This window comes from Helianthus annuus, chromosome 8 (genome assembly GCF_002127325.2).
Source record: "Helianthus annuus cultivar XRQ/B chromosome 8, HanXRQr2.0-SUNRISE, whole genome shotgun sequence".
NCBI classification, from domain to species: Eukaryota; Viridiplantae; Streptophyta; class Magnoliopsida; order Asterales; family Asteraceae; genus Helianthus; species Helianthus annuus.
The window spans coordinates 155,567,680-155,575,781 of NC_035440.2; positions in this window are offsets into that span (position 1 = coordinate 155,567,680).

The following is an 8,102-nucleotide window of genomic DNA, read 5'->3' on the forward strand; positions in this document are numbered from 1 at the left end:
CTTTTCGCCACGTGCAGTGTCCGGATAATCGCAAGGTCGAGTTTTCCTCGAGCGTGTTTCAGAAGAGGGCTCTTACATGGTGGAATGGGGTAATGAGAGACCGTGGTGCAGAAGTTGTTCTAGCACAGACATGGGCTGAACTGAGAGCTCTTATGATGAGGGAGTTTTGTCCTCGTCATGAGCAACGAGCGTTGGAGAAAGAGTTTGATGATTTGAAGCAAGATAGTGGCGAGCACAGGGCATATACTGATAGGTTTGAGGAGCTGAGTCTACTTTGCCCGACTATGGTCGCCCCACTCGACAAGGCTATCGAAAGGTACATCGACGGCCTGCCTAACTCGGTACAAGACATTATTACTGGTAGCAACCCTACCACACTCTGTCAGGCAATCGAGTTATCAGCGACATTGACTGAGTCGCAGATTCGAAAGAATAAATTACACAGGAAGGGTGACAAGGGCAAGAAACAGTCATCTGACAAGGAAGATAGCAAGAAAGGTCAAAACAAGAAGGGAAAGGATTCCGGTTCCTCAAGGGGGTCAAGGAAGCGTAAGGCTTCCCAAAATTTTGCGGTCACTGCCCAAGCTAACCAGGCAGCTCCCAACCAAGCCGCACAGCCTCCAGCAAAGAGGCCCTATTCTGGAAGTGCACCTTTGTGCAATCGATGCAACAGTCACCATCAGCCGCAACATCAGTGCCGTTTCTGTACTAACTGTGGGAAGTCAGGTCATCTTGCCGATGTTTGTCGGTTTGCTCAAAATCGCGTAGTTCAGAACCCTGCTCAACAAGTTGCTCAGCCTCCTGCTCAGCAACAGGGTCAAGCTGCACTACCACAATACCCACCAGGTGCTTGTTATAACTGTGGGGATCTGACCCACTATAGAAATCGGTGCCCAAGGCTAGCAAACCAGAACCAGAATCAGAATCAGGCTCAGGCTCGAGGGCGAGTCTTCAACATGAATGCTCAAGAGGCACAAGCAGACAATGAAGTGGTGAATGGTACGTTCTTTATTAATAATCAGCCGGCATCTGTTCTTTTTGATTCGGGTGCCGACAAGAGTTTTGTGTCATTATATTTTGAGCCAATGCTTCGCGTGTCTAGAACGAAACTAGGTAAACCTTTGACAGTAGAGGTTGCTAATGGTGAACCCATTGTTCTTGATTCTGTTCTCCGCAACTTCCAGTTGAACCTTAACGACCATATTTTTCCTATTTACCTCACGCCTATGCAACTTGGAAGCTTCGACGTTATAGTGGGTATGGATTGGTTATCTAAGCATCGCGCAGAGATAGTTTGTTCTGAGAAGATTGTTCGTGTGCCGCTGTCGACAGGCGAGATCCTACAGGTTCGTGGTGAGAAGCCTGCTGGTGGTCTCAAACTCATGTCTTGTTTTAAAGCACGGAAGTATCTACGGAAGAACTATGTGGCTTTCTTAGCACATGTTACAGCAGATAAAGGCAAGGGTAAGTCTATTTCAAATATTCCTGTCGTTCGGGATTATTCTGAAGTTTTTCCATAAGAGTTACCTGGTCTACCTCCAGCACGCCAAGTCGAGTTCCGTATTGATCTCGTACCTGGTGCAAATCCCATTGCCAGATCTCCATACCGTCTTGCACCGTCTGAGATGCAAGAATTATCTAAGCAGCTTCAGGAACTTTCTGACAAAGGTTTTATCCGTCCTAGCTTTTCACCTTGGGGTGCTCCCGTTCTTTTTGTCAAGAAGAAGGATGGATTTTTTAGGATGTGTATCGATTATCGTGAGCTTAACAAGCTTACCATCAAAAATCGATATCCCCTACCTCGCATTGATGATCTCTTTGATCAATTGCAAGGCACTTCTTCTTTTTCAAAGATTGATCTGCGATCTGGATATCATCAAATCCGTGTGTATGAAGAAGATATTCCCAAGACAGCGTTCCGTACTCGTTATGGGCATTATGAGTTCACAGTCATGCCATTCGGTTTGACTAATGCTCCTGCTGTTTTCATGGACTTGATGAATAGGGTCTGCAAACCCTATTTGGATAACTTCATCATCGTTTTCATTGATGACATTTTGATATATTCTAAGACGCGAGCTGATCATGAACAACATCTTCGTCTTACATTGGAACTCCTAAAGAAAGAGCAACTTTTCGCCAAATTCTCCAAGTGTGAATTCTGGCTTAAAGAAGTTCAATTCTTAGGACACATTGTCAACAAACAAGGTATTCATGTGGATCCCTCCAAGATCAGTGCGATCAAGGATTGGGATACGCCTACTATTCCTACTGAAGTTCGTTCTTTTCTTGGTCTGGCGGGTTATTACCGCCGCTTCATTGAAAACTTCTCGAAGATTGCAGTTCCTCTAACTGCTCTAACTCAGAAAAACAAGCCATTTGATTGGGGAGTCAAACAAGAGTAAGCGTTTCTGACTTTGAAACAAAAGCTTTGCGACGCGCCTGTCTTAACATTGCCTGAGGGCAATGATGATTTCGTCATCTATTGCGACGCATCTAGATTAGGTCTTGGTTGCGTCCTGATGCAAAGAAACAAAGTCATAGCATACGCATCAAGACAGTTGAAGATACATGAGAAGAACTACACCACTCATGATCTTGAGTTGGGTGCGGTTGTCTTCGCTCTCAAAATCTGGAGACTCTATTTGTACGGTACAAAATGTGTGGTTTTCACTGACCATAAAAGTCTCCAGCACATCTTCAATCAGAAAGAACTCAACATGAGACAGCGACGTTGGGTTGAGCTTCTAAACGACTACGACTGCGAGATTCGCTACCATCGTGGTAAGGCGAATGTCGTAGCCGATGCTTTGAGTCGCAAGGAACGTACTAAGCTTCATTGTGTTCGTGTCCAATCTGTTATTCAAGCTCAATCTGATATCCAAGCCCGTATTTCTCAGGCTCAACAAGTTTGTGTTTCACAAGGTTTGATGGATAAGGAATTTCCTTATCACATAACTCCTACTCTTGAACTGAAAGACAATGGATCGTATTACTTCATGGACCGTTTGTGGGTCCCGAGCCAAGATAATCTTCGTACCTTGCTTATGGATGAAGCCCATAAGTCTCGTTATTCTATTCATCCTGGCTCAGATAAGATGTATAAGGATCTTCGTATTCAGTATTGGTGGCCTGGTATGAAGAAAGACATTGCCTTATACGTATCCAAATGCCTTACTTGTCTTAAAGTTAAGGCTGAACATCAGTGTCCTTCCGGGTTATTAGAGCAACCAGAGATCCCAGTTTGGAAATGGGAAAACATTACTATGGATCTCATTACCAAACTCCCGCGCACAAAGAAAGGTCACGATGCCATCTGGGTAGTCGTTGATCGTCTTACCAAGTCAGCGCATTTCTTGCCAATCCGTGAGGATTTTTCGGCTGACAAACTTGCTCAAATCTACGTGGATGAAATTGTAGCTCGACATGGTGTTCCTTTAAGCATCATTTCTGACAGAGATGCTCGTTTCACTTCTCATTTTTGGAGAACCATGCAATCTGCTATGGGGTCCCAACTCAATCTGAGCACAGCTTATCATCCACAAACGGATGGCCAATCTGAAAGAACAATCCAGACACTGGAGGATATGCTTAGAGCTTGTGTGATCGATTTTGGTGGTAGTTGGGATTCACATCTTCCGTTGATTGAATTCTCCTACAACAACAGTTATCACTCCAGCATCAACATGGCTCCTTTCGAGGCTCTCTATGGTCGTAAATGTCGTTCACCAGTCTGCTGGAATGAGATCGGTGAGGCTCAACTTACTGGACCTGCCCTCATTTTAGAGACAACAGATAAGGTTAAGAAAGTTCGTGATAACCTTCAGACAGCTAGAAGCCGTCAAAAGAGTTACGCGGACCTAAAACGCAAGCCCTTGGATTTTCAAGTCGGTGATCGTGTATTACTTAAGGTCTCACCTTGGAAAGGTGTAATCAGATTTGGAAAGAAAGGAAAATTTGCACCTAGATACGTTGGACCATTCAAGATCGTCGAAAGAATCGGTAAGGTAGCCTACAGACTTGAGTTACCTCCTGAACTTGGAAATGTTCATCCAACTTTTCACGTGCCCAATCTCAAGAGGTGTTTAGCTGATGAGAACCTCCACATACCGCTTGATGAAATTCGTGTTGATAAAACACTAAAATTTGTTGAGAAACCGGTGGAAATCATGGAACGTGAAGTCAAGTGGCTTAAATGCAAGCGCATTCCTTTGGTCAAGGTTCGCTGGGAATCTAAGCGTGGACCCGAGTTTACTTGGGAACACGAAGATCAAATGAAGGCAAAATATCCGCATCTTTTTCCAGGAGTTTCCTCTAAATAAATTTTGGGATGAAATTTCCACAAGTAGGGGAGACTGTAACATTTGTGCTTGTAATCATTGTGAACAGTACAGTTATCAATAAAACAATGTTATTTTATCCCAATGTTTGTTTGGTTGTGTTTTACATTTTTCATGTTTTGACTTTTGTTCAATTTCAAACTCTACATCGCTTTCTAGAGAATTATACGCAAACTAGTGCATAAACGTACTCAGTTTAATGCGACAAATACTCCGGAACATCAACATAAACTCAACATACCTTAAATAACCTTTACATAACTTAGAAATAAGTTTTGAAGGCTTTGGTATGGCAAAAACAAGTTAATTCGCTTACAGGGACTAAACTTGACAAACTGCGAAAGTATGCCAATTTGAACTGTAACGAACATTCCGGAACATGTCCATAAGTTAAACATACCATAAATATCCTTTACATAGCTTGGAAATAGGCTTTGAGGGGTTTGGTATGCTAAAATAAACTTTTGGATCATTCAGGGGCTAAAAGTGTCAAAAAGTGCACGAGTTTGCACTTTCACGCATAACTTACGTTCTGAATACATCCGGACATCCAAAAATTTATGTAAGCATTATAATATTATGCCTTAGTGTTTGGCATGAGAAAAATCCATTCGTCGCATCATTTGGATCGTCTTTCGCGCTTGTGCGCATTCCGTCGTAATTAAGCGAACATCGCGATCGTACGGCCAAACGAACCAACATCCGACATATTTTTGAACATGTTTCATGTCCACAATGTTTAGGCATCATTTTAGGGCCTTAAAGTTGGCTTTACGGGCGTTAGAAGTGTCGGAAATAGCTTAAACATGCAACAGGGACCTAAACTGTAAATTCTGAAACTTGTTGTCTGATCTGCACCCCCAGGCGGCCCGCATTAGTTTGGCCTGCACCTTCACGCGGGCCGCATCAGACAAGCTGTCACACCCCCAAAATCCACACGCGGAGTATCACCGCTTGGGAGCGTGACTGACCAGGATCAAGCCACCAATCATATTGAACATGTAATTAATATTAAGTAAAATAAATGTAAACCATCCATTCAATACGATAGGTGTTCAAAACATAACCATAGTTTCAAAGTGCAGCGGAAGCATAGTAAATAAACCAACAATAGTTAATAGTTTTAAATGTCATAATAGTTCAACGTAGAAACCACGATCCTTGCCCACATCGACCCGCTTCTCCAGTGCAAGCTCCAAGTACCTAACGATCTGCAAGGCATGTAACAGAATGATCAACAAACTAGTTGAGCGAGTTCACAGTAAGTAAATGCGTAACAGTAAGTAACGGGTGGCTCTACAGGGCCAATAGTAAGTTATACAGGTGGGGGCTTCCCATGTTATGTGACCACTAGACTATTCGTATCATCCCTGTTCTTCGTCCGAGAAAAGTAGCGCGTATGGGGTGTACGTAGGTTTTACGTACGTATCCTTCACAACCGAGGATAGGAGACGCGGGGGTGTACGTGGGTTTCACGTACGTATCCTTTGTACCGAGGATAGAAGTAAGTAATGCGTACACGTAGGTTTTACGTGCGTGCCTGACATCCGAGGCAGTAATTGGCATGTGACCACGTAGGTGTTATCCCAACCTACGGAACCGTCCTGACATCCGAGGACCATGATAGGTGATAGTCTAGGAAAAGCATATATACGTTCTTAGTCAATGATAACCTTTAACCCATTCCCACGACCCGGGAATCCCATGCCTTAGTAGGAGTGTGAACTCACCTTGGTTTGCTCGGTATGCTAGGTTATGCACTCACAAGTAATTAATCACGTCCTATTGTATGCACGTATAACAAATCAGTTCATGTTCGCAATGATACGCATGCAATCTAACGTCACATAGTGCTTGATAGCCAATATCATGCATCAATCATGTATCACATAACAGTCAGTTTGCATATCGGCACAACACGTATCCTTTCACAGTTAATCATCAGCTAGTGTACACGAATACAAATGTTAACATTCATCACCAAGCATGGCATGCCAAATAAATCAAGCATACATTCCATCATTCAAAGTATGTTTATAACCCCCCATTATCTTTCGACCCAACTGTTATCTTTCGACATATTAGTTATCACAGTTATCTTTCGGACCAATTGTTATGCTTCGAACCAAATGTCATCTTTCGACCACGCTGTTATCTTTCGGTCAACACTACTATGGTTCGGTCAATGCTATCCTTCGGTCAACACTACTATGGTTCGAAGGACAAGTATCTTTCGGTCACAACAACTATGTTTCGACTAACAAATATCTTTCGGTCACAACTAAGTTTCGAATAACAAGTATCTTTCGATAAATATCAGTTACGTTTATTCAAAGTTTCCAAGTTTATCCGTGATTATCAATTAACACAAATTCAAGTATTCGGTTACCTCAGAATCGATCAAACAGGGAGTTTCATATTAAACCTCATGAACCCTAATTTAACCACATGAACAATAATAACACTTAATCATATTATGTTCCGGTTCCATGAACAATAAAAATCCCGAATTGCATAATATCACAGCCGATCCACAAAACATTATCATTAAACATCATCACAACAGATCCGATTAACATACACATCCGATTAACATCCATATCCGATTAATCATACATATCCGGTTAACATACAAACAACATATTGCAAGACAATTGATAAATCATGAAATCATATACACTCAAAGCATCATCTATTAACATAAACAACATCACACACTAACCGGAAAAATCTGGATTACGGAACGAGATCTTCGAACAGAGAATGGGTCTGCTATGCCGTCACACACACACAATGGAACTAGGGTTTTTGGAAATAACTGTCGACTTACATGCATTCACGTATATAAACGTATCACAGGAATGGGCCAAGCCCATTAGAAAGACTGGGCCGAAAGATGTCGAAGGATCCTATCTTTGCTCGAAGGATAGAGTCCTTGGTCGAAGGATATGTTTCGTGATCCTTCGAACCGAAAGTTGATCCTTCGAATCGAAGGTTATCTTTCGTGATCCTTCGATCTGTAAGTCATGTTTCGTGATCTAGACTAAGCGTTTTAATAATAATTCTAATATTATTTTCTACCACAGCAAGTAATCACATATAGGCAAAACAACAATACGTTTCATTAAAACACAACGCGTACAATTTCAAGTCCACAATCCAAACAACTAAACAGTCAAAGTCAACGCGCATCTAATGCGAAAGTGAAAGTCAGAAACTCGAGTTGTCACATTATCCCCAACTTAAAAGAAATTTCGTCCCGAAATTTGGTACGCACTCACTGAGGAAGCTAGGTAAGTTACATCGTTCACTGGTTTTCCTGGGGTGTCACATTATCCCCCCGTTGATTTGGAATTTCGTCCCGAAATTCAGTAGTAGTAGCTTCAGCCTCAGAAGTGGATGCATTGGTTTCGAATAGCTGGGGGTACTTTTCTTTCATCTGGTCTTCGCGTTCCCAGGTATACTCTGGGCCACGCTGGGAGTTCCAACGAACTCGAACAAGAGGGATTCTCTTGTGTTTGAGGACCTTAACATCCCGGTCCGTGATTTCAACTGGTTCCTCGACGAACTGCAACCGCTCGTCGATAGTGAGTTCCTTAAAAGGAACTATAAGGGTCTCATCTGATAGGCATTTCTTCAGATTCGACACGTGAAATACATTGTGAACTGCACCGAGTTCAGCTGGTAGGTTTAATCTGTAGGCTACTTTGCCAATCTTTTCTAAGATTTCGAATGGTCCGACGTACCGCGGATTCAGTTTGC